Source organism: Chinchilla lanigera, unplaced genomic scaffold (genome assembly GCF_000276665.1).
Source record: "Chinchilla lanigera isolate Chin_1 unplaced genomic scaffold, ChiLan1.0 scaffold00148, whole genome shotgun sequence".
Taxonomy (NCBI): Eukaryota; Metazoa; Chordata; class Mammalia; order Rodentia; family Chinchillidae; genus Chinchilla; species Chinchilla lanigera.
The window spans coordinates 2,190,325-2,218,204 of record NW_004955549.1 but is presented as its reverse complement, the minus strand read 5'-3'; the positions used below and the strand labels follow the sequence as shown (position 1 = coordinate 2,218,204).

General features: G+C 44.3%; 1 protein-coding gene across 3 annotated transcripts in view; it reads right to left on the bottom strand.

Moving 5' to 3' along the window:
* Positions 1-27,880, bottom strand: part of Clnk (cytokine-dependent hematopoietic cell linker) — a 209,012-nt gene that overhangs the window by 157,698 nt on the left and 23,434 nt on the right. The window contains exon 1 of one of the 3 annotated variants that reach the window (XM_013508542.1): positions 1,599-1,737. The exons of the other annotated variants lie outside the window; for them this stretch is intronic. The gene's annotated coding sequence lies outside the window, so the exon portion shown is untranslated. Of the gene's footprint in view, positions 1-1,598; positions 1,738-27,880 lie in introns of those variants that run through there. 3 annotated transcript variants of the gene reach the window in all.

Below are 27,880 nucleotides of genomic sequence, written 5' to 3'. Positions count from 1 at the left end.
GATAAATTCCATGATGACATTGAACATATTTTGTGAATAAAGTTGGAGAAGATTTGGTTTAAGGAAAAGGAACTAATAGAGAAAGAAGTCAACATTTGCTGACTATATAATGTGTCACGCACAGACTATATTTCATATAATATAAATATTCTATTATTAAGGTTAAGTAATTGTCAACACAAGTCTTATGTAATCTGGATCCACTACAAACATACAAGAAGTGGCAGATTTCTGAGCCTGACCAGCTGGATCAGCATCAGATCCTATCGTCTTTCCATAAAGCAACTGACTCCTGGCAGATTGAGTAAAATATAGGGTCCCTTGATGTTAAGGCCAGAGCTGGCCAGAGATACAGGAAGTTATAACCTTTGTTTTCCAAATGGTTCATAGAGTTATCTGAGTCCCCCCTTGGTGAAACATAAAGAGCAACAGCACCATTAAGGTGTGTGTCAAAGACCTTTGCAGGAGTAGATTCAAGAATGAACTCTAGGAAGCTGAAAACAAGCATAGTTAACTATACACAGTGGTCAGTCTCAGGTGAAAATAAGCTTAATTTTGAGTTGTTACTGAATACATTACTCTCTGGGCAAGCTTGAGCATGTCCCTTTGAACACTCAAACTCTTTATCTGCAAACCGAGGAAGATAATCCCTAGTGCTCAAGGCCGGGTGGAAGGGTCAAGTGAGTTAACAGACATGCCTGGCTGGCTGAAGCCTGAGTTACATCAATGCCGGGTGCCCTTCCTGGTTCTCTAGGTCCCATTTTATCTGCCATTTCTAAGGCCTTGCCATTTCTCTGATAGGACTCCAATTAGCCAGACCTGCCATCCTCTTTCTGATCTTTGAAATGCCTATTCCCTCTGTTCGGGTGGCCCCTGGGAATGCTGAGAAATTTCACACAATAGGTACCAAGAGAAAATCAGAGAAGTAACCTCACTGTAGAACAATCAGATGGATAGCAACAGAGCCCAATCATATCAGAACCTTTTATAACCATAGTTCTGGACTTTGATGACATTTATTGTAGCTTTTCTCACTGCTGTGTATTACTTGTCCTCTTCAGTGAAAATCCGGTGTCATTTCAGAGTGAGCATGTTTTTCCATATATAATCTCACTCTTGGGCTTCTGGCCCTTGAGAAGGGTCAGGTGTCTCCGTGATTCCAAAGTCCACATCTTCCACACCAAAGCACTGTTAACTTAGAAAATATAAGAGCATCGATTTCCACTGAACTCCAGGAGAGAAAATCTCCTTTGAGTGACCCGCTGTGACTCAGGGCTGTCATTCTAAGAAAGACTGAGCCAGTGGGATCTGGACTTCAGCAGCACCATCAGGGGCCTGAGCTCCAGGAGGAGCAGACTGGAAACACTGAACCTTTTAGGTTCTTGTTAGTACGCATCTTGAATCCCTTCCAAATAGAATGCAGCGATCTTTAAAACCCAAGCTAAGGAGTCTGGTGTTGTTCATGCTCTTTGGGTGCTATAGAAGGTCTTGCATTTCATGCTAGGAAATGCTTGGTGTGGAGTCTTTCCTAAGGATCACTTATGACAGGGAGGTGACCAAGAGATGCCCTCTCAGACCATGCTGGCCCACTACTTTACCTGGACAGCGTGCAGAGTGCCAAGAGCCCTGGGTTTAGATCTCTGTGTCGAGGGGGAAGGTCCTGTGGCAGCATCTCAGAGAACCGAGGGAGCTGATAATCGGTCAGGCAGGGTGTTGAACTGCTTTCAGTGCTAAGCAGTGTCTGTGGCAGAAGCCTTTTCAGATGTCCCCTTTAGTTTTATTTCTTGTGAAATGCAACCACAAACCTGGGGAGGCATGACCTGTGGGCAGGCAGGACTTCCTCTTCTTTGAATTGTAGTGCAATAATTGAAGCCACGGGAGGAGGAGGTCTCCCAACCCTAAGGCACACAGTGTCCTTATACAGCACATCCCGATCATACGGCACATTGAAACACACTGCGGAGGAGCAGACACGTATAAGGTGGGCTTTACTAGTCTTCGTGTGCATGCTGGACATGGGTTATCTTGTGACCTGGTGTTGCGATGGCTTCCTCAGTTGTTGAAGGCGTGTAGACCACATGCCTTAAGTGTTACCGAGAGATCACGGGGCCCTGCCCATACCCTTGCTGTGCTTATTGTCAGCTACAAGATATTGGGCAAATTGACATTGACTTTTTCACTAGTTTCTATGCCTATGCAGGAGGAATAATAATACATATATTTCAGGATTATTATAAGAAATGAACATAATAATTTATGCAGCTATACTTTAGGTATATAGGAGGTGCTTGATATACTTTAATTTCCTTCTGCCTTAATCTCTGTCTACTTAGGTGGCCTTCCCAAGGGCCTATTGTCCTCCTCTGGGTACTTGCCATGTGATGCTGTAGTTGTATATATATTAATGTTATTATTTATTTATATTTTTTACCGGGAATCAAACTCAGGACCCTGTGCTTGCCAGGCAGGCGCTTATGCCACTGAGCTACACCCCCAGCCTATATTAATGTTATTGATCTTGAATTCTATAGCAAACTCCCACATTATTTAAAATATATTCTAAGAAAGGTATATTTATGTGGGTAAATAACTGAATTAACAAAGGAGATACGAAAATTACAACTCACTAAATGTTAGGTATGTGTCAAGTGCTGTGTTAAGTAACTTACAAACATTTTTCTACTTAATCTCACTGATAACCATGTAAGAAAAATTTTTTAATTGTGAGAAGTGAAGCCTCAGGAATTCGAGTAATTTATTCACCTTATTAACTAGTGTTTGTACATTTGTGGTTTAAAACAACCATTTTATCAGTTCAACATTATGTAAGCCACTTGGTCAGTTGTGGCCTGTATCTGCATTAATTTGCTAGGGTTTCCATAACAAAATACTAAACATTAGGTGGTTAAAATAACAAAAATTTATTTTCTCACAGTTCTGAAAACTGGAAGTATGAAACTGAAATGTCTGCAAGGTTGGTTCCTTTTGAGGGATGTATTAGTCGGCTTCATTTTTGCTGTTTCCTAATACCTGAGAGACATGATTTAAGGAAGAGAAGTTTATTTTGTCTAACGACTTCTGAGGGTTCAGTCCATGGTCAGCTGGCTCCAAGGCAGGAACATCATGATGGAAGGGTGTGGTGGAGCAAAGTAGATTACTTCATAGTGGCCCGGGAGCCGATCAGGGTGACAGTGCTAGAGAGGAGGGGGCCAGGGACCAGATATACTCCCCAAGGCCATCCCTCCACCACTGTTCCTGACACACCCAGAAACGTGCTTCCCTAACCCCCCAGGCTGCTCCCCAGCTAATCAAGCTGACAACTACGCTTACTTGTCACAAGGGCTGCTATGGGGAGTCTGTTTTATGTCTCTTCTAAACTTATAAATGACCTCTTTATTTTTACATAACATTTTCTCTGTATCTGCCTCCAAATTTCTCCTTGAAAGGACATTAGTCACATTGGATTAGGTCTTACTCTGGCCTCAGTTTAACTTGATTATTTTTGTAAAGAGACCATCTCCAAATGAGTCCAAATTCTGAAGTGCTGGGAGTCAGGACTTTAACATGTGCGTATGTATGTAGGACTGAGATAAACCCAGGACCTTTGTACTGAGCTACATCCCCACATATCCAGCCCTTTAAATTTTCAATATTTTAAAATTTGGGGACAGGTCCTTGCTTGTCATTAAGATGAGATAACATCCCAAGCTGGGTTGGAACTTGCCTCAGCATCCTGGAATGCCGGGATTACAGGTAATATGCCACCACCTTGGCTTGGCAGATAAATTTTGAGGGAACACAATCCATCCATAATAGTCTCTGGTTGTCTGGTCTGTGCTGATAGTTTGGTGTACACCTTTTCTGAGCAGCATTGGCCAGGTACCCCAGGCCATCCACTCCCCAGTGGCTGTGTATAGTCTAGCAGGTTGGTCCCTGCACCTTTATTCACTGGGCTTGAGGCTCCACATGAAGGAAGAAACTAAAAACCACACGCACACACACCTTCCCTAAGTTCCTACTCATGTCCTCCTTGGCATGGTCCTACTGGACAAAGCAAGGCTCTTGGTTTGCCTAATCTAGAATGATTATGGGAGAGAATCTCAAAAAGTAGATACAGAGAAGTGCATTATCTTTGCTTTTATTGGAAAATAGTCTAAAAATATACGTTTATATCTAGTTAGTGACTGGACCACAACAGTAGCCCAGATCTAATCTACATGTCACCAAGGGAGAATTGAAGACAGCTTGATAGAGTGAGAAAGTGGTAAACTGTGGAAGACCACCAGGCCATGTTCCCCTGAGAAATAAAGCCCCTGTGTCTGCCTTTACCTGACATTTACTTCAACCCTATTTAATAAACTATACAAAGCTGGCTATATAGAAGCTATATGCCAAACTATACAAAGCTGGCTTAATTGGTTTGAAGAATGTGACTGAGTCTAGCCAAGGTGCTGATGAGTCTCAGGATGGCAAAGCAGTGGCATACAGGTGAGAACTGGCCCCCCCCCCCACAACACACACACACTGACTGGCTGGAATAGAGGCTCCAGCAAGAGCCTCCAGGGTTAAGACATGAGATAACATCTCAGCTGAGGCCATGGGACTGAAAAGGAATTTTACCTTCCTGGCAGTAAAGGTGCCAGCCTTGCATACATCAAGTTATCTGTTGCACACTAATTGGAGGGCCTCTGTGCCTGGTGCAAAAGTGCTGTTTCTCCTTACATGGCATGCCTGCAAAGTTTTTCTTCTCATGCACTCTGCCATGACCGCCCCACCACCTCCCTGATTAGTACCAATAAAAACTGTGAGCACTCAACTCTTGGCTGTTTGTTCCACTGGAGTGATTGGTCATCCCAGAGCCCCTTCACCTGCAGATCTCTCTGTCTTCTTTTATCTGTGTGCCACATTTCTGGGTGGGAGACTAAACCCTCCACGGGGGCTTCAGTATGGAATTGTGTGGGTGATGTTTATAGGTCTTCTTAAGAATGAATAAAGATATCATTCATTCATTTCTATTAATCATGTACTGTGTATCAATCATTCTACTAGGTGCTTAAAATACAATTGGAAGCAAAGATGTCTAATCTTTGCCATTGTAGAATTTTAATGAGTGAACTTCACAAACATATGAAATTACAGTTTTTAACAAGGGGGTGAGTTGGGCCTGCTCAGACATATTCATTTATCAGCTTTAATATCCTCTACCTCCTACCCAGCAGGCACTGGGTTAGGCATGAGGACACAGAGATGGAGAGGAAAATATATCTCTGCCCTCATACAGCTTAGAATCTAGTGGGCTGTGGATTGAGAGGCTTCCCTTGGGGAGATGACATGAAAACTTGGGTCTCTATGATGAGCTGGAATTTGCTGGACCAAAAGAAGAGGAAAGAAGGGAAGAGAAGGAATGCAGGGATGGAGGAAGGGAAAGAAAATAAAGATGAAAAGAAACAGGACAAAATAAAGGAGGGAGGGTGGAGGAGGGAGTACAGGTGTTATCAGGGAGAGCATGCAAGCCCTCCAAGGTTGCCCATCTGAGTGCTGGGATGGGGAAGCCACAGAGGCTACTGGAGGATCTTAACATGCACAAGGCAATTGGGACACTGATAAAGCAGGGGGAGCTAGTGCAGAAACAGTGAGTCAGACAGGCTTCACACTCAGTCCAAGGCTGAGGAGCTTGTGGGACCCACAGTGTAGAATGTAGAACAATGTAGAACCCACAGTGTGGAACCCACAAGCTCCAACCTACATTCTCCTCTTTCTTGCTCTCTGTCCTCCATTCTGAAACCAGCCCGGTCTCTCACATTCACCTTCTAAGAGTTCCTGTTGTGTTAATTGCTGCAAGAGTTCTGTTCACTTGTTCCCTACACTTTGTCTCCTGCCTGCATAATCTATTGGGTCGCGGACCTTGAGGGGTAGGAGGAAGAATCAGGAAAATCTGGAGGCATCTGGGTTCTGGAAACCAGGTTATTATTATGCAGATTTATTGCTGAGATGCTGCTGGACTTTGGAGAAGGCATTCCATCATTCTGCGCCATAGGCAGCATGGGAGTGCTCGTATCGATTTGGAGGAGTGACTGCGGAGATTACATTATTTTGCTCCCGCAAAGTGCCTAGCATCACGCCTGGCATATAAGTTACGCCAACTCTTCGGTGTTACCCAGACCTCTCTCACTGGGCCGCTAAAACCTAGTATGGGGCCACCAGTCCTACAAACTGACAGATGCATGCTAGAATGCATTTGCGAGTAAAGGATGTGTGATGTACTCAGAGGTGAGTGTGGGTCTGAGTAGAACATTTCAGTGAATTTTCACTTCCTGGCTAATTCATTTAAGATGTGTGGAAGAATTGAAAGAAGAGGAAAAACCAATCAAACAAGACATTTAGACCTGATTAGATTAAAATAGGGTCATGATTGCAGGGATGGTGGGAAAAAAAAAAAAGATTTTGTCTCTTGCATGGTGTGCTGGGAAGCTAAAATCCAAGGTGGGTCAGCTGCAGAGTCAGACCAACTCCCTATGTAGCTGCATTTATGGAGTGAATTTAAACAAGTTATCAAACAACTGATTCTCTCATTTCTTTTCTTTAAAAATGATTGTGGTACCATTAAGCTCTCAGAATCATTAAATACAGAAATTTTTAAATTATCATGCAGATAATGGTAATCACATATGCCAACAGCCTGGATCTCATTCCAACAGGAGAGCTTTACAATTTTTTTCAACTTTTACTATGAATGTAGTGCACACAAGGAGCGCATTTTAGTTTATAGTTTAAAAAGATTTTACTTTTAACCTTTTAAGTTTGAAATGCTTATAAACTCACCAGAAAGAAAAAAAAGTACAGCATCCCCATATAGTGACTCCGCCTCGGAAGCTCGTTTCTTGTGAATAAACATTCTAGGCAGCAGCAGGTTAGACTCTTCATAGGCAATGTGGCGAAGGGAGGAAGAAATGGCAAAAGCTCCTCTAACCTTATTGCTTTCCTGCTTTTTTTTCTGTGCTGTTTTTCTTTCCCAATTTTGTTTTTTTTTGAAAAGGACAGATTAGGTGTTAAGAGAAATTGTTGCTTCTGGGTACTCCTGCCATTGTGGGGTGTTCAGCCTCATCCTGTCAGCTGGCTGCTAGCCCTGGGTCCTGGTAGACAGCTCGTCTCAGGCTGATGTCAATGGCTGGGGTGACACAGTGCAGTTCACTCATACATTTACCCCCAAATACAAAAGACAGTGTATGGCATTATCTGGGATCCAAGAGTACGTTGCCTGTTCCATAGATTCCTACTCCAGAGTGCTGGCTCTTGGAGCCCATCAAAATGAACATGTTTTTAACACATTATATGAGAGCTTGTGGGGAATTGGGTGAATTAGCACCAGTGTTTCTGGTTTATTATGTTTAGGCATCAGTCCATTAGCAGGTGGATGCTAGGCCCCACAGAGGGCTGAGCTCACACTGACAGTGATTCCCTTCCTGTCCTATAGTACATCGTGTATCTGTCCGCATCAGCTCTTCCAAGTCACTGAGGGCCTTTGGAGGGTCCTCTCTGTGAGAGCGTAAATGGTATCTGATGCTGGATTTCTGATGTGCTCGACTTCAGCCAGGCTCATGTCACCAGTGGGTAATTGTTATTGCTGCTAAGAAGTTACCTCCTGGAGAAAAAGCTCAAAACAGAAACACAATAAGCATTTACTCACATCCTGTCATCAGGGCACCATGTTGGAGTCGGGTGGTCCCATTCTCTCCATCAAGGAGTTCAGGCGTCCTCAATTTCCTGGCCTGACCACCCCAAGACCCTCTGCAGGAAGGACGACCCCAACTTGGGTGAACCCAGAGCTTGGGGAAAGACCACAAGGGAGCAGCTGTTCGGAGTGCAGCTTGTGTTCTCTATTCATTTCCTTGCCTGGCTTTGTTTCATTCATAACTAAGTTCTTCAGAAATCACAGAGGTAGAGACGATACATCAATGTAGAAAGAGTTCTTCCTTCTGATCTTTGCCTTGTATTCCTTTCATGCTGTCAGTTCTTCACTCACAGACTTGACAGGCAGGTGATCAAATTCATAAATCTCCATGAACCGCACAATCATTACTAAGCTCACACCACCTTCCCCCAGGAGGAACTCAAGGAGTTGACAATAATCAAGCCCTCAGTACATGGTACAATTTTTCTGAGCATTTTACATAAACGTCATTTTACATAAACATCATTACAATAATACCTGCCTGTTGGTATTCTTATTGCTGTCACATATTTGAAAAGCAGAATCAAAGTCATCAGGTCCTCATAAGCCTGATGGTAGGCTCACCCGTGCCCTGATGTTGTCCTTCAGTTGGCACCATAAGGTGACCCAGCACCGGAAGTTCTGTCCCACTGAGGCCATGGGAAGGACAGTGGAAGGCAAGGGACACACAAGTAGGTGAGCGTGACGCAGGACAGTAAGATAGATAATGGCCTGGCATATGGGGTGGGGCTGAGACTTCTTTCTTTGCACAAGATGGTTGAGTCTGAATCTGCCCAGCTGAGGTCTGAGTGAGGAAAAGGAGCCAGTCAGCTGTTGCTCTGGAGGGAAGAGAGCTCAAAGTCCTGTGACCCTCCAGGCAAGGATGAGCTTCGTAGCTCATTTGAGTTTGTATTTTTTTGTATTTCTTAAATGATAAACCTTTGGCTGGAGGTTGTACTTATTTCTCCCCTTGGAATCTGTTATAATCCTAAAGACTCACTTTCTGTTACCCAGCAACAGATGAGCTGATTGACTATAGTCGAGACCTCTGATTTTTAAATGAGAATATAGAGGACTAACAAGGTAGAGTGATAGACCACCATGAAGTTTGGGGACAAAGTAAAACCAAGGCCAGGCTGTAGCACCTGAAGCCAAATCACCTCCTGCTCAGTAAAGCCGTGTCTCCTAATTCTGCATTTTAAGGGTAGCCACAGCAAGCCATTTTTCTTGATCATTATTGTTTCGATAAATCTGGCTGGGGATGTGACATCATCCACAAGAAGAAAAGTCTGCTATGGGTTGTTTGCCAAACACTTTTCCCTGAGGTTAAAAACACTGTAGTATTTTTAAACCATACAGGCAAAATCACTCCCTCCCTGCAGGGACTGAATTGTTGCCAGTTTGCTAAATTGGCAGGGCCAAGGGCCCCACACCATCTGTCCTCATGTTGGCTGAATGTAGGTCTTGAAGCAAGAATCAGATTAAGAGAGAAACAGCGTGGACCATCATTGAGGACTCCCTCGATGGGCTTCGTGCTCTCACATGTGACAAACACATCGTGGGTGGCATAAAGAAGGACTCAGAATAGGAGAGAAAGTAAGACAGCTTCACCACCCAGGATGGAACTGGCCCTGTAGCTTTACGTATGGACAAGACTTTAACTTCTCTTTCCCATCCTCTCTGTCTCTATCTCTGTCTCCTATCCAGCTCCATTGATTACATCAAATTACGAGAATTATCCAGGTTACCAGATTCTCTCATTTCTTATCTTTAAAAATGATGTGGTACCCTGTTTTAGTTACTTTCTCATCTCGGAGACACCATACCCAGCACCCACAAATTGAAGGAGGAGAGGTTCATTTTGGCTCACAGGTTGTAGGGATTTCAGTCCATGCTTAGCTGGCTCCGAGGCTGGGCAGTGTGGCAGAGGGGCCTGGCAGAGGGAAAATAGCTTGTGGCATAGAAGCCAGAAGTAGAGAGGGATCAAGGGAGGAGGAGAGAGACAGACCCTTTCAGGCCACGACCCCAGGGACCCACCTCCTCCAAACAGGCTTCACCTCCCAACATCACATTTATTTATTTATTTAGTAAATATTGTTTTGTTTTATTTTAGATAGGGTCTCCCCTTGCATTTCAGATAGAGCTTGAATTCACCATGCAGCACAAGCTTGCCTCAAACTTGCAGAGATCCTCCTGCCTCAGCCTCCCGTGTGCTGGAATTACAGGGGTGCACCACTGTGCCAGCTCTGAGCATCACATTTAGGTATGTCAATCCACTAATGAGCCTCGCATCCCCATGATCCAATCACCTTCCCAAAGCTCCACCTATGAGCACATGCACCTCTGTGGGGAAATTTTGAGTGAACCATAGCATACTCCTAACCTTCCAGCATTATTAAGTGCGTAAAATTGTAAAATTATAATGGTGTTATGGTTTATGTCTGTGTGTCCCCCCAAAGCCTCCTGAGGCCCTGGGGCAGGCTATTAGAGTTTGAATATGGGTGTGAGAGCTGCACTCCCCCCCCTCAGTGGATAGTTTGCATATGTAAGGGACAGGAAAAGAGTGCTTGGAGCATTCCTCCCCCATTCCGCCCCGTGTAAGTTAGTTGTTGCTTAGCTGTGGCTGCCGCCCTGAGATGCAGCTCTCTGCAATGTGCCACTCTGCCTTATAATCCTGCCAAGTATGGATTAAAACTTCCACGAACTGTAAGCGAAATAAACCTTTCCTTCCTTAATTTTGGGCATCAGGTTTTTTTTAACCCAGCAGTGAGAAAAAGTAACCAAGACAAATGGAAATAAAGGTAAACACCTTTTTGTCTTCTAAGAAGGAGAGGGACAGCTAAAGCACTTGCCTCTTTTTAAGGTAAACAGGAACAATAATAGCTGAAGTAAGTCACTTAACCACCTTCAGACTCTTTCCTGTATTTTGTTTTTCTTCATCTGCATTTCAGGCTCAATGCCCCTACCCCTCAGCATAGCTTTTGCTCCTCAAAGATGTTCGCTTGATGATCTTAAAGATCTTGCTTGGCTTCTGCAACTGGTAAACCACTGAGCAAGGATAACTTCTCACTTCTCACCATCATATTACGCAGATTACTCTCTGATCTCTAGCCTTCAGCGTGCTTGCCTTTGCCCGTGTCACCTCCATCTTTAAGAGGAGGTCACAGATGCACCGTGAAAAGTCAACACTGAGTTCCCCATCAATGTGCAGTGATCCTAAGACCCAGACGGAAAGGCTGAAGTTCTGTGCACAGCTCTATGCAGTCTCCTTGGAAGGGGAACATTCTGTAACTCTAGGGTCCTGCAAGAGACTATAATGCTCAGAGCCACACATTAAAAATCTTGAGGATATTTTGTGGCATATAGTGGGAGAGTAGGAACCTAAGAAGAAAGCTATAAAAATGTAAAACATAGAGGAAAGAATTCTGAGGCAATGAAGGTGAGAACAGGAAATGTTCTTGAAATGTGGGTTGTGGGAACTTGACCCTGTATCTCTTGTAAAATATGTCATGGGGAGCATCCCCAGGCACGTAATTTGTGCTCAGTGAATATTAATGAAGAATTGGTATAAGCTCCATGAGGACAGGGCTTGCTCTGTAGTATTCACATAATCTGTTCCCAGACTTTCAATAGCACTTGCTCAACTTTGAAAATGAGCAGATGGGAAAGAGAAAAGGATTAAATACACTTTCAAATTGATACTAAATAATTTGAGCATTAAACCTCCATATGTGTTATACCAAGTCTTACATGAAGGTATGGCACCTTTACTGTGAAACTGCCTAATCCAGACTGAGTACCTTTTCAAACCTATCATAAGGGGGTGGAGCTTTTGTTCTGGGACTGTTTGTGTGGACCAGACAGTTTCAGCTGGGATGGAAGCACTGGTGCTGGGGCACTGGGGAAGCTGTTGGGCTTACAAGACTGCTGCTTTATTTGGTTGTCCTTGAGCCTAGCACATCACAACAATGGGCGCAAAAGGATGCGGATGTGTAAGAGCAACGTGATAATGATTCTCATGCTGATGAAGGACAAAAAGACAGGAACACAAGTGGGGAACAATTAAAGGCTAGATTTTCTCAGCAATGTTTGCATTTTGGAGCCTGTTGTGACTTGAATTATATCTGCCAAAGAGCTATGTTAAAGTCCTGATCCCCAGTACACTAAAATGTGACCTTATTTGGAAAATGAACTTTCACAGATGTAATAAACTTAAAGTGCAGTGACTAGGCATGATGGTTTATATCTAGATGAACCTCAGAGCTTCATGCACTCATAGGTGGGGCTGTAGGGAGGTGACTGGATCATGAGAGTATGACACTCTTCAGTCATTCTACTGATGAGGTTGTAGCTAAAGGGGATTTGGGAGGTGAAGCCTAATTGGAGAAGGTGGATCACTAGGGGCATGGCCTGGGAAAGTGTGTATTCTTCCTTCCTCCTTTAATCATTCTCTCCTTCCTGCTGCCATGACCTGCCATGGACTGCTCCACTTCCACCATGCTCCTTTGCCCTGCCTTGGAGCCCACTGACTACAGACTGAAGTTTCTAGAAACTGTGCACCTAAATAAGCCTCTCTCCCTTACAGTTGTTGGTATCAAGTATTGTGTCTCAGTGACGAGGAAGTAACTAAGACGCTAGGGTAGGCCCTGGGGAGATGACTTAGAAGGAGAGAAGAGATCGGGACAAAGGAGAATTCATATGTGGACACAGAGACACAAAGAAAGAAGACAGCTCTGCACAGATGGAGGCAGAGGTCGGAGTGAGGTTGACCCTGGCCAGGCAGTATCTGAAATACTGTGAGCTGGAAGAGGCAGAGCAGGATTCCCCTTAGAGGATTTGGAAGAAGCATCACCCTGTCAACACCTTCATCCTCCAGACCCTCAAAAGAGTAAACTTTTGTGCTTGAAATCTGCACAGCCTATGGTATTACAGAAACCTCAGGAACTGAATTTGGAGCCATCCATTTGCTATTCTAAAACACCATTATTTTGAAAATTCCTGTAGAAAGAAAACCTTTCAAACAGAAAGACATAAATCTCTAATTCCATACCTTTTAAAGTCCTCATTGAAGGAACTGGCTTTTAAAGTGTGGCTTCAAATTAATCACCTTCAATTTCTTAGGGCTACAAATAGGATAGGCCACACCATGTGTTATGGAGTGGGACGATCATGGTGGAAACCATCTTGCAGCACTGATGGTCAGAGACCCTATGAGTAGAAACCATCATTTGTTTAAATTGCACTGGAGGTAGTTCAGTCAACTATTCTAGGATTTTGAATTTAAAAAAAAAGGCTGTCCCCATTTCCTGACATGGTACAGCTAACTTCCTTATCCTTTGTCATTAGATATGATAGAGGTTAGAGGAACCATTCCTAGGGGCTGTTCCTGACTCCGCCCCCTGGGCCCTACAATCTCCAAGTTTGTCTTTCCCAGCAGCACAAGCACTAGTAGCATTAGAATGGCAATGTATCCCTTCTTTGTGTTGAATTGCACCAGATTCTCCAATTTTACTTAACTTCTTTTGACCAGTTGGGCCCAAGCGTGGGCCTTCTGGTTACCACTCATGCCTTCAGTGTGCACTGAAGGCCAGGAGGCAAGGAACCAGAGCACTCATGTTGGTGGAGCACCTGTTCATTCCAGGTATTCTGCATAGATCACCTTGTAGCATTAGACATTGACCCCCTCTCAGGGTGGATGTGATCGTCCGTTAAGAAAGAGCTTGCACCTACAGGACTTTGTGTTATAAAACCAGAAAGCATCTGAGCTGGGCTTGGTCTATCACACACCCAGCCAGCTCCAAAGCCTTTTTCTGCCCCAATTTTCCTCCACACTAGACTCTGTGGCTTGTCTGAACCTGCTTCTTTTGAGCCAGTTCAGGCCTTCAGGTTTTATAATGAACCAGCTGTAGGTTGAGAAGCCCTTGCCCCTCAGTCATGCCTTCAGAACTTGTTCCCTTCCTCCCTCAGGCTGGTCCCTGTAGGTCTTCCCAGGAGTGTGATTCTCCAGTCTATTTTGTTCAAAACAGGAAATGAACACAAAAACAATAGGAGCAAGGAGATTCTGGTTGAGTTTCATATGTCAGCTCAGAAGTTCAATGTCCCTGTTTTTTCTTTGCAGATCATATTTTGTTCTAGTTCACAAGTACAATTGAAAGTTGTATTAATTGGATTTCTGAGCCACCCCAGGTCTTCTTGGCTTTGGGTGATGTGGCATTGGTCTGTGGTGTAGACCCAATTCTGACCTCACTCACTGTCTACCTGAGCTTCAGCTGTCTGTGCTACACATCATCTTCACAGCCTGATGTGAAGGATCCCTAGAGCCTGGAGGGTCCAGCACTGAACACCGTAGCTGCTGGGAGCCATGAGATGCTGTAGGACTCAAGTGCTCCTTTGACATGAGCCCCCAGGAAGTTTTCAGGAGCTAAATTCTGTGGGTTTAACCATGACCTTGGGAGATGCCAACTGTTGCCCTTTTATCCTCAAGAGGCCTATCACAGACACTTAGAGGCCTCTAAGAGGATGGCATGGTGAGGTAGTGGGATAGAGTCCTTACTCTGGTATAACACAAAACACTCAGCCAGATAAATGTTGTCTGCCCATGTTGTCCCATTTACGCCTATTCCAGCCTCCTCAGGATCTCACTGGGTAACAAAGTAGCCAGCCATGAACGTTTTAGACTCTTTCCTGGGGAACTCCCTTAGATGGCTGGGTTTACAATATTCTATAGGGCAACTGGGCCATTTGTTAAAAATACAGATTCCATGGTCTTATCCAAGAACAATGATTAGAATCTCTGTGTTCATGGATATGTGTTCTAACTAAATTCTCTGGGTGATTCATATACATATTGCAGTCTGAGAACCAATATTTTAGCCTATGGTAGACTGAGGCAGAAGGACAGGATATGTGCCGGGTCAACTATTTGCCTGGATCAAATGAGACATCTCTAGCTTCCAGTAGGAAACCCATCTGCCATCCCTTAAATCATGGTACATTTTCCACAGAGTGATGCCAGGTACACATACATAAAAAGATTTTACAGTAAAGCTCCTTCAAGAAAAGCCAGTCAAGGTCCAGCAGTCGCTAGGAGTTACCACAGAATGTTGAGGCAAGAATCTTACTGAGATTGTTCCCATGCTTGGTCTCATCCCACAGTTACCTATGAGGGATTGGTGAGTTCTAGCATGGGAGAGAGCCCACAGAGTCCAGGGACATAAGTTCTTGAGTGGGCAAGCGCTCTTTGAGAGCTAAGATGATATTTTAAAAGTCTGCATTGCTGACTTAATTAGGAAGGCCCTATGGAGTTGTGCCAGGCTGTCTGGGAAATTTCAGTCTATCATCTCTTTTGGTGGGCAAAGGAAGTCACAGGGAGTTCTTGGAAGTACAAGTGAAGAGAAAACAAAGTAATCATGACAGGTCACAGTGCCGATGTGAAAATGATTATCACCTCTTTTCCTGAAATAATTTACTTCCAAGGCCCAACAAGGATGGCTTTGCATATTTGAGCACATCCTTTAGTTGAGGGGGGCCACTGAGTCTGTAGAGGACAAATTTTCTTTCTCTGGCATCTTTTAGACAGACACCTGAATGTTGTACATGGAGAATGGAAAAGTGGGTACATCACCAGAAATGGTTTCAAAATTCACCATGGCTTCTCACTCTTTTGGAGACATTGAGCAAATTACTTTTACCTGTTCTCAATTTTTGCCTGCTCAGTTGGACATTTGTGTGAATTATAAGAACATAATGAAGCAAATTATAAAATAATCATGACATATAATAAGAATTAAAAATTGTAGTGAAATATCATAACCATCTTCATCATTATGGTCATCAGATTGGATGTAGGAGACAGGAACAGGGCATGTGTCTACGGAAGCGATGATTGTTTTGTGTTGATATATGTGACAAAGATAGGATTTGGAAGGTAAAAGCTGAAAGAAGAAGATTGCAGTTTAGAGTAAGATTTTTATCAGAGCAGAACAACCATGGAGTGTTATCCAGAGCTGAGTTGTGAGCTCCTCCTTGACACAGCGAGGATGTATGCCCCAGGCCCAGGGTGGTGATGTTAGTCTCAGTGATGGTTGTGGGCTTGGGCCAGATAAAAATTAAGATAACTTCTAAACCTGTAATTCTAGGATTTCATTAACATGTCATGTTGAAGAGATTTTTTAGGGAGACTTTGTAAGCATGCCTATTCTTTAGCTGTGTCTTTGGCCCTTGTACCTGGGGGGATGTCTAGACCATTATTGTGTCCTCAGTAAATGCCACTTGATAAATGAATACAAGTAAAAGAATGGATGACTAAGGGAAAATTAAAATGTGATAATCCACACAAGATAGGGTGGGTCATATTTCAGAAAATCTGTGCAGCTCATTTTGTTCCTGGCACTTCCTGTTTTTCTTCCTTCATACTCAGATCCACCTGCCCCTTCTGTCCCTTGATAGAACTCCTTCCAAATTCCTTGTATTTCTCAAATATTTCTATCTATTAACTGAAGTCTTCAAAAAGAAGAAAAGAATTCAGGGAACAGTGTTCTACTTAAGTTTGAAGTTCCTCTTGTGGACCCTTACTGTGCTGGCTAATTTTATGTGTCAACTTGACTGGCCATGAGGTGTCTAGACATTCAGGGAAACAATCTGGGTATGTCTGTGAGGGTGTTTCTGAATGACATTAACATTTATTACCTTCTCTACTGTGAGTGGGTGGAGCTCACCCAATCTGTTGAACATCAGAATAGAACACAAAGGCCCAGTAGGAGGACATTCTTTTTGTTTGACTGCTTGGGTTGCCAGCCTTCAGTCTCAGACTGAAACACTTGGGTCTCAGGATTTTGGACCCAAATTGGAACTACATGTTGGCTCTTTTGGCTCTGTAGCTTACTGACTGTAGCTTTTTAAGCTGTCATATGAGCCAATTATAATAAACTTTTATCTACCTATGTATCTATGTATCTTTGTGTCTGTCTATCTATCTATCATCTTTCCTTTTGATTCTCTTCATGTGGAAAACCTTAATACTCATGTTATAAAGCATTTTCACTTTAGTAGGGGTCAGACAAGAAACATGTTTAGCAAAAGGAAGACGATTAGCTATGAAACTTAAAGCCTAATGGGATAGAAGTTCACATGATAATTTGTGGGTAAAAAGAGTATGACCTGTATTAGGTGATCACGTGGGGTTGTTTATATAGGGCATCTAACATTATAATATTCAGTATATATAGGAGACTGATACGATTATGCTACCAGAAACTCAAGGTTTTCATGGTTAAATGATATCTGGAATATGGAGCCTCAACTAAAATCAGAGAATGTCTAACTCCAATGCCAAAGAAATGTCCAGTGAGATTTTACAGAGACCCCAGAACTATCCAGTATTTTGCATGGCAGACTTAGGTGGGTTCCTGTTATACATTCACAGTGTTTCACACTTTCCAGAACTCCACACTCTACCTCATCCAAACTGCAGAATGTAATTTGCAATGTGGGTACTATTTTTAATTTTACAGATAGCCACATATGGGAGTTTAAGACTTGGAGATGTGAATTATTGATCTGCAGTGTGAACCCAGTGGTCATGCTGGAGATCAGACCTCCTGACTCCAAGCCATGCATTTTGTCCTTTATTTAGTGGTGGTGGCTTTTAAGTGACCTTAGCTACTTAAGTGAGCAAGCAAACCAATGAGCACTGTTGGGGAAAACCAGCTAAAATACTCAACCTGTCTTCCACAACGTAAAAGAAACACAGTTTTATGTAAACAATAGCAAACTATAATGTGCAAGTGCCATGATGTAATTTATGCAATCATACATGTATAATTACACAGAAGTTTTGTATTCAGAATTAAAAGCATTCAACTGTTTTACTGCTTGAAGTGTTTCAGCAAATGGTAATGATTTCAGCCTGCTAGGAATGTTGATCAACTTCTGCATCTGGGAAAGATTTTATCAACTCTTCTACATTTGCCTGGTCAAAATTCCCCTAAGCTCTCCATTGTCCTAGTTCTTATGTAAAAATGTTCTTGGGGCTCTCACTGTACATCTTTCCTAGTCAAAAGTATGATAAGTTTGTTTCATCCTTTATTTTATATATTTTTATTTTCCTTCTTTGCACAAATAAATCTTTGAAATCCTCCTATGGATATTGCAAGCAGTAACTGGTTTTTCAGACTTGATTGCATCTGTTGCTTGTGGACTTAAACCAAGATGCTTTTCTTAGATACAGTCCCTCCCTGACTCCCTGCTAGCCAGTGTGGTTAAGTGTTCTGTGTTAACTCACTGGCCCCACGGTGCCAGGATGTGTGTGTGGGACACAGCCAAACACCAGCACTTGCTGCTAATGCAAAGCTTTATTGAACCTGCTGTCCTTGACATATCCAGAGTGGAATTTTGGAAGGACAAATAAAAGACAGTCCTTGCTCTTAACGAGCTTTCTCTGAGCTGAGAGACTGAAAATAGATGGAGAGGTTGTTTAGTAAATGAAAAAAAGAGATAAATGCATAAGGGCTGTGCAATTGAAGCTGGTAATTTAGCTTGTATTTTACAGAAAGGGATTTTGTCCTTGTGATGCCTCTATGACATAGCTTAGTATCATTCCTCTTATAAGTGGGGAAACTGAGGTACAGAAAGTTGAGCTGACATACGGCCATCCAGACAGTGCCTGAGCTGGGTGCATCCAGAGAGCCTTAGTAGTCTTAGCTACTATCCTCCCTATCTCAGTAGTGGTCAGAGGGAAGGAGTGGATGATGGCTCAGAGGACATGCAAGGTATTGTCTTTGTGATTAGAGCTGCCTCCTCGGGAGCCACAGAGTGAAAGGGCAAGACAGGGTTGGAGACATGCAGCTTGGAATGCCAAGGTATATAGGTGTGAGACAGTTGAAAGGTGAGGCTAGACAGAATGGCCCATTTATCTGGCTCTGGGTAAACACTTTCCTGTTTTATTCCAAAGGCAAGAAGCCATTGGATTTTACATAGAGGATTGACAAGATCTGATTTCTACTTTCCACAAGGCCATTTGAAGAAGGATGGAAAAGCAGATCTGTGCATGAAGGCCTGATCATAGGAAACAAGCTGGGGGGCTCTCACAACCATCCAGATGCCAAGGGGCAGAATGACAGTGCAAGCAGGGAAACAGAGCCTATGGCCTGGGAAGTACTGGAGGGGTAGACTTAGAGTCCTAGGTCCATGCTGGTGACAAGGAGGGAAACGCTGAGGGCTGTGGCCAGGTGAGGGGCCCACAGGAACACATAGGACCAAGCAGGGAAGATAATGGTCCTTGGATGGGAAGGGCTGGTGACACTCGGGAGACCTGCTGGGGTGGGTTCCATGGGGACTCTGGGCTAGAGGGAGGCTGGGAAGCAGCAATCTGGCTGGAAGTGGTGACTGGACTTCTTGAAGCTTTTTGCAGTAGGGCGATGTGGATAGTGGACTATTCCTCCAGGAAGAGGCCCTGGAACAGGTTGCGGTGTGTCAAGGTGTTATGTTTTGGGGCTTATTTTTGCAAGGGGGAACAATATAATACAGAACACATAGTTTATATACTCATTTGTAATAGCCACCCAAAGAACAATATACAGAAGAGTGCAGGCAATCTGTCCACACTATAGACCAAGAATCCAGCTGAGGGCCTGGATTCCATGGTAATGTCTGCTTGAGTCCAGCTGAAGGCCTAGAGCCCATAACAGTGCCTCCCACAGATCCAACTGGAGGCTCAGAGTCCATAACAATATCTCATACTCACCTATTTCATAGATCTGAGCTTGGAGGGCCCAAAGGTCAGTGGTGGAATCTAGGAAGTCTGTGCCAGTGGGATGAAGGATCTGTGCTAGCAGACTGAGAGATCTGCACTGGAGTCAGAAAGCAACATTCGGAAGAACCAGAGCTCTCCTGAAAAGTATCACAGCCATCCTGAGCAACAGTGAGGTCTCGAGCTCCTCCAATGATCAGGATGGCCGAGTTCCCATTAGGAAAGCCAATGCAGCAAGCTTCTCAGGAGACCAGCAGTGCACCATCTTCCTCTCTGGAGCCAGGAAGCGATGCTCAAAGTGAGGACCAGAGCTCCCCCAAAGTGAACCAAATCCATTCTCAGTGCCAATGAGGTCCTGAGCTCCTCAGAGGATGAAAACAGCCAAGTTCATCAGGAAAGCCAGCATGTCAGTTTCCTCCAAGAGAACCAACAGCTCCTTACAGCTTCTACCAGCTCCTCACAGCCTCTCTCAGCTCCCAATAGCCACTTTAGTTCCCAAAACCTCTGTTTTCTTCTCCAGTTCTGCCTGTTATGCTGCTGGCAACAGTCCCCAGGTGGGCCCCCCACACCCAGCACCACACTCACTCAGTTTAGCTGGGGATTATAAGCTGACCACGAGTTATCAATCCACTACACAAGGTGAGGTACCCACCTGCCCTCTGCACCCCTATTTCTTGGAGAGGAGTCTGGGATTGTGTCTCCAGCCAGGCTTCACTTTTACACACCTGGAGTTAAGGCCTTAAGTGAGTTATTATTTATAAACCACCTAGCATAGTGCCTGCAACTTACAAGTGCACATTGAATAAGTAAACAAATGCGCTCCATCTGGGTGGCCGTGAGCTGCTGCTTCTCACTTGATACATGTTGGTCTTGAGTAGAGAACAGACAGGGGAGCTTGAGAACCTAACACCTTAGAAAGAGTCCAGCAAGACAGTGAGCAGAACCATGAAGATATGAAAAGGTGCTCAGTGGGGGCTCCTGATAATAATTCAGCAGGGGGAGGGGATCTAGACCTGAAGACAGGTAAGTTAAACATGGGAAAGGACTAGATAGTGTATGTTCACCCACAGGATGAGAGTGGGCATGTACTTTGCAGGATCATTGGTGAAGTGGTCAAAGTGTGCATCTTTTACATGTGGTGGGTTCAGCTTTTAACCTGTAGACAGAAGTATTAAGTACTGTAGACAGAAGTATTATTACACACTTTTCACAAGTGCCAGAAATGGGTTGTTTCACTAGGTGACTCAGGAGTCAGCTACTGAGCACTGAATATGTGCCCCATACTCAGTCAGCTGATGGAGGACACAGAATGAGCAGTGTGGTCTGGACAATCGTCCAGGCACATGTTTAATGCTGGAGCAGGGTCTGCCTGAGTCCACTACCTGTGCTCCTGTTTCTTGCCCAGAGGCCATTTGTTTGTGGGGGTTCTGTCTTTCTCTGTGTAGCTGAGTGGGACAGTCACAGAAATCAGCTTCCTCTCCTAGGAACCTAGGAGGTCCCAGGGAGCAGGAACCCATCTGGGTCTGTAGTTCTTCAGATCCTAAGCGCCTGGTGCATAGAGACGATGGAATCATTACCACCATTTAAGTGCTATGATCTTACTGAAAATAAGGGACTGGTCAGGGAACACATCTCCGAGGAAGGGACAGTTTAAATGTCCTCTTAGGGGAACACAGGAAGTAGCTAGACAAGAGAAAGAGGAGTGAATTCCATGGACTGGGAGAGGGGCAGGTAGAGAGGGAGAGGGAGAGGAATTGGGGAGGAAAAGATGCCCTCAAGGGAACAGAGTTAGTTGCTTTCCATCTTTCTCATGTCAAATACTGGTTTCCTTTAAGTTCTATAAAATGCCATTTCAGGAAATTGTGTTTTCTGTTTTGTAAAATGACTCACGTAAAAAGAGCTCTTTTGTTGACATTGGCATTAAAAATAAATTCAGAATAAAATAACTTGGAAGCATTTTTATTTTCATTCTTGGTTTTTTATATGGAAACCAAGTTTAATTTTCCTTTTACCATTTTAAAAAATGAATGCTTCCTTGCTGACGGATGCCAGCTGCCTGCCCCGAGCCCCTGGGGACGGCGCTGCTGCAGCCCCATTCTCTCCCCCTGCCTTGATCTACCCCATGCCGGAGGAGGCCCCGTCCGCCCTCCAGGCTGCACAGGTGGCTGCGGGAGAGCACACTGCTCCTAGTCCCCGGGTGTGGGAAGCTGCGGTGACACACGCCTGTCCCCACAGTCTCCCTGTGCCTGGCATCGCAGCACATGCTTCCTGCCTGAGGGACTAGGGTGGGGTGCAAACCACCCTTCCAAGCTCAGAGACCGGAACTGAGGAAAAGAAACTACAGAACCCTGGGTCTGATAAAACCCAACTAACTGCCAGAAGGTTCACAGGTCGCATGAGTCAAGGCAGGCCTGGTGCCCGTTGGCTTCACTTCCTCTTCTCGTAAATTCAGTTCCAGATGTGTCCTTGTGTAGGAGACCCCTTGGTCCTTGGGGGATGGGAAACCTCCTAGTGAACCTGTCCATCGGAAGCGGGGTCAGGCACTTCCGGTGGCAGAGCTGTAGGAGTGCGTTTCAAATGAGAACTCAGGGGCATCCTGTGTACAGATCCCAAGGGGCTAGAGAAAGGCCTGGGCAGGAGGATGTGGACACTGGTAAACAGAAGACTCCAGAGAATGACATTCTCCTTGGGTGTCTGTTACCACCATGGTCAGTGTGGCCTCTGAGCACAGAGGGGCCAGGGTGGTTTCCTCCAAGGGCTGGGAGATGGAGCAGGAAAGGTGCCTGGGTAGTCTTTGCAGTAGACATCAGAGAAAGGCTAGAAGAAGTAGGAAGAATTTGTTTGTGACCTCACCATGATTTTGTTATGACCTCACCTCATATTTAATGTAAGTTTACACAAAACACTTCCCGAGGAAGAGAACCAACAGTCATGTGTGCAAGAGGGAGAATCTGCATCTGAGCTCCTCGTATAGTAAGTGCACAAAGACTGAACAAGATATAAATTTCTCTCTTAGAATGCTTTGTCCTTCCCCAAATTGTGTAACATTGGGAAACGCAAGTTACACATAGGTACCATATTATCTTTCTATTTGCAGCTACAACAAATCACTGAAGACTTAGCAACTTACTACATCTTTTATAGTAAAATCCTTATTGTTCTGGAGGGCAGAATTCTAAAATGGGTCTTGTCAGGCTAAAATCCGGGTGTTGACAGGCAGTTCAGTGTAGCCTTTTGAGATCTGAGGATTTAACGCATGTCTTTGTCTTTGCCAGCTTCCAGGGGCTCTCTCATTCTTGGTTCTCTGCTCCTTCCTGCATCTTCCAATCCACCAGAATCAGGTCAAATCCTTCTCATTGCCTCCTTCCTATCTCTTCTGCCACCCTCCTCCATGTGATTGGACCCCATGCCCTGCACCAGACAATTCAGAATACTTTTTCTATTTTAAGATCAGCTGCTTAGCAAGTTAATTCCATCTACACCTTATTTCCGCTTTCTTGTGCAATATAACACGTTATAAGCTCTGGGAATTAGGGTATCATCGTCTTTGGACTTGTTATTCTGCCTTCCATCTCCCTATTGCACAAAATGAAATGTGCTGTTTAAAGGCGGCGGTCGCATGAATGTGTAAGGAATTAGAGTCACTGGAGAAGCCTTGGGATTGCATGTCGATGTCACCACTCATGAGCTATGGGATTCTGGAAAGCTACTTTATTTGACAGTCCCCTGTTTCTTCATCTGCAGATCTTCAGCCCTGTCTGGAGACAGTTATAAGGAGAAGAGGAAGCAGAAATAGGGCACTGGAGAGTCTGTGTCAATGTCTTGGCCTGCTTTCTAGCTGGCATAGCATTTTACATGTTACAAAAAGATTCACACTTTACCCTCCAAGAATAAGGAAGTAGGACACAGGGGTAGAGGGAAGCCTGCCTGACTCAGGACATCAGAGTCTCAGCCCAGTGTGTCTGTGGGCAAATACCCCATTATGCTTCTTAATTTGACCCTCTCTGTAGAAGAACCCATGGGCAGAGTCTGAACTTCTGCACCTCGGTGACCTCCCAAGGGCTCAGCTGCTACCACTGTAGGCAACTTTGAGACAGTACTGGGGTTTGTTTCTATCTTGAGCTGACACCAGAGTTCCCAGCGAATGGCCACGTGCCTGGGTTCCCTGATGTATAATCAGAAATAGAAAAATAAACACCAGGACGTCCCTGGGCAGTGAACAGACTTCATTTTAAGCGCCCCTGATACCACCTGAAAATACCAAGTTTGCTTGCTCTCAAGGGTGGAGGCTTTAGGGAAAAAGACAAAATAGGTATATATGCTTTCTACTTATCTTCTTGGATACAAAGATCTATCAAATCTCTTTTCCTCATTTGATCTTGGAATATTTTAGAATTTTTTTTATGATTCTCTGTGCACAGGAGGAGTGAAGGCTGAAACACCAGCCCTGCCATAGCCCAAGCCAAGATGCCAGGCATCACCAGTGCCTGCGGGTGGTCTCTGACTGCCCTGAACAGGGTGATAGGCTTTCTCAAGATACCACTGGGCTCCCTGCACTTAGGGGTGCTCCACTAAGCACCATGAAGTTGCATTTCTTTAGAGCCCAGAGGGATAAGTAGAACCTGATGGCCACCCTCAGGCCTCACCCAGCATAGAGGTGGGAGACAGTGACCAATGACGCGAGTGCAGCCCAGGTCACGATGCAGCAAAGTGTACATGGTGTCTCAGCCCAGCGATGTTGTCCGAGGCAGCGTGGAGAGCTTGGGTATTTCCCAGGGAGGACATGGGACCTGTGCTGGATGCTGAAGGCCAAGCAGGCCTTCAAAGGGACAAAATGGGACAAAGGGAGTTACAGGTGATGGAGGAGAGGCGAGAAAGGCCTGGCAATTCCAGAGGACAGTGAGTGGGTCCCTGCCTACCGTGGGGAGTGGCAAGAAGAGTTGGCAGAGGGGACCACATGCAATTGTGAGGGCAGAGACCTGGCTGAAACCCCACTGTGTTGCTTCTTGCTGCTGCTCAACCTTCCTGAGCCCCAGCTCTCTGCAGCTGGAAGTGGAAATATGAACTTTACCTCAAAAGACTTTTACTTCAAAAGACTTGCATGAGAATTGCACTGGAAAATGGTAGAAATAGCTAACTTAATATTCATTATTTCCAGATACCATTCTAAGTGCTTTATACATATTAACAAGTTTAATCTTCTCAACTCATTGTGATAAATACTATTATCTTCCCTACTGCGCTGCTGAGGAACCTGAGTATGGGGTAAGCGACTCACCCAAGATTACCTGCTAATAATCAACAGCAGAATGGCATTCAGGGGATGCATGATCATCCTAACCAGGGTTTACAGATGGTGCCTCGGCAGCACCAGCAGAGATCCAACACAGTAGCTGGAGCGGTGGTGCTGAGCAGCAGGGGGCTCTGCTAGTCTCTTATTCCACAGATCCCTGAGAACTCAGTGAAGGTGGGGTAGGCCAAATTTCCTTTTCAGGCTGCTCACGCTGGTGACTGGGGGGCCAGGAGAGCCTGGGGTGGATAAAGCCCAGCACCGTCTCTGCGGCATTTGGGAGGACATTGTATGTGATGTCGCAGAAGCGTCAGCAGCTGCTTTCAGAGCCTCAGAGTGTCCCAGAAGGAGTGCAGCTTGGAAAGGAAGACAGGCCAGCATGCGACTGGGGACTGTCACAATGCCACAGAGACCACCTCCGTTAAGTGTGCTATACACCTTTCTTTCCAGGCTTTTCTATGAAATGGTCAGGTCTATTGAAAAGCTTGCCTGAACAAATCAATTTGTGAGAACACAACAAACAGCATTAATATATTCTACTTAAGAACATTCACATACAGTTCTAGTAACTAAAGCTTCATATAGATGATGCTCCATTGATTGCATGTTGAGGTGTGGTATGAGAGTGTGAGACAGGAATCAGAGGTCTCCAGTTTCAGATATGTTCTTATATGGACTATTTTCCCATCTGGAAAATGAAAGGCCAATAGCTTAACTGGAATTTACAAGGAATCTCTGTAAGTATCATATTTGTGAAACACCTGTGATAACACCAAATAGACATCCTTTTCAAGAGGCCATTTGCTGAACATGTCCTGTCACTGTACTTATGGCAGTTTCCTTGTTTAGTCATTGACATGGCCATGTGAGGTTGGTTTGATAACTATCCCCATCTCCCAGGTGGGAAAATACAGTCAGTCCTAGGGAAGTCAATTCATTTTCTCAAAGGCTCATAGCTAATTTCAACCTTGAGTCTATTTGATTTTAGTTTGAAACATAGGTCTGTGTCTTTGAATTTGATTATATTGGAAGACTGATATAAAAATAGCCAAAATTCTCTATCTCTCTCTGCAGCAAGGTCCTTGTGATATGATTTCCCTTCTTTCTCATTGAACTGTGAAATCTGTTTCCTCACTCTTGGAGTCTGGGCTACCTTCTGACCTTGCACTGGCCAGAAAAGTGTTGCAGAAACAATCCTGTACCACTGTCAACTCCAGGTCCTAAGAGACCTTGCATACCCTGCCAAATAATTCAGCAAGTAAGAGCCACCAGAGTGGGCTGCTAGCGATCAGAGACAAAAGGCCCTGTCATTCCAGCTGCAGACAGATGAAGCCATCTCAGATCAGCTTGTCATCAGTTTATATACCAGCCCATTAGATCTGCAGCTATGTCATCAAACCAGAGGAGTCTGGACTGGAACATGAGAACTGCTGTCCAGTCTGCAAGATGACAATGATTATGGTATGAAGTCATTGATTTTGGGGTCATTTGTTCAGTATAGTTATGGATAGCTGATATGATAAACATTCAATCACTTATCCAAACTGAAACATTTTTAAAATAGGAAGGAGGATGTATTAATAAGCACCTCAAGTTAATGGGCACTCTCCCTTGGAGTCCTAATGCAGGAAAATGCATGAATTTGTGCTCCTGGTAGTGACATACTCTGCATTTCTGAGCAGAGAAATGAGGCGTTGAAAGTGGTTGCTTTTCTGTGCTTCTTAGACTGAGGGTGATGGATAACTGGGAGGGACAAGTCAGGCTCCAGCCCAAGATGGGTGGTCATTTCCTCCCAGGAGGAGGGCAGAAATGAGGCTTATCACAATTAAAATGTAGAGGGAGAAGAAGTAGACTAAGGAAAGCCTAGTTTGTTACGAAAGCAGAGCCTCTCCCCGCATTATGTTTGGATTTGACACTTGTTACTTGTTACTATTTACCCAGCACCTATAACTTACTGGAGGAAAAGTTTAATTTGGTTCATGGTTCTAGGGAGTCCAGTCCATGGTCAGTTGGTTCCAGAGTAGGAACATCATGGTAGAAGAGTGTGACAGAGCAAAAATGCTTACTTAATTGATGGCAGCCAGAAAGCAGAGTGGGAGAACAGTGTCAGAAATGAAGGTACAAGGGACTAAATATAGACCTCATGACTATACCCCCGTGACCCACCCAGATACTCCCAGAAGAGTGCTCTACCAACCCCTTTGGCATATCTCAGTAGAAATCAAGTTGACAGTTCACTTTACCCACCACATTCCACCCCTTATCAACTTCATATCCAAACTCAAATGTATCTTCTTAAACCATACCTAATCTACAAAGTAACACAATTGTAAGTTAATAATTCCATTTAATATGGTATAACTTTCTTTTCTACAAGTGAAAATGCAATAATCCCTTCCTCAAAGTCTTCAAAGTCTTTGCATTGCTAAAAAGTCCACATTTCCTCGAGACTTAGCTGTGAGCCCCTGTGAAAATAAAATAAAAACATGTTACATAATTCTAAGGTACAATGGCACAGGGTAAAACACTGTCCTAAGAATCAGAGCTAATGTGTTTCAAAAATGGAGTTTGTGCCAGGCACTCTGCAAGCCAACCCAGAAGTATGAACTCATTTCATCCTCATAACAGCTACTTGTCCTCATCCCCATTTTCCATCTTAGGAGACTGGTGGCTTTAGAGGCTAAAGATCTTGACTGAGGAATGCATGGTTGAAAACGGAGCTGGATGTGTTTAACTCTAAAGGTGGAAAGGCTGTTTTTCTCCCTAACTGTCTCAATGCCTTCCAAATTCTCAGGGTAATTACTCCTAGATTAGGGTATTTACGGCTACAGGCATTACCCTGTATGCCTCAGCTGTGTCTGCCTCCCTGAGCATTATTCCCTCCTTAAGCTCTCTGTCTTACTAACTTCTTGTATGATCCTCTTCATGTACTATTTTCACTATCAGTGAAAGCCCAATCAAGGACTGAATGCGTGAGTATTAAGGAATTGGTAGGCAGGGAAGCTTGTTTTCCATAGATCCAAAGCATAATGCTAGAAGGTTCTCTCTGTGCCTGAGAACTGTGACTCTGAGCAGAAAATGCTGATATATGTAGCCTGAGGTCACGTTTGGTGTCCTGGGTGGTTTCACA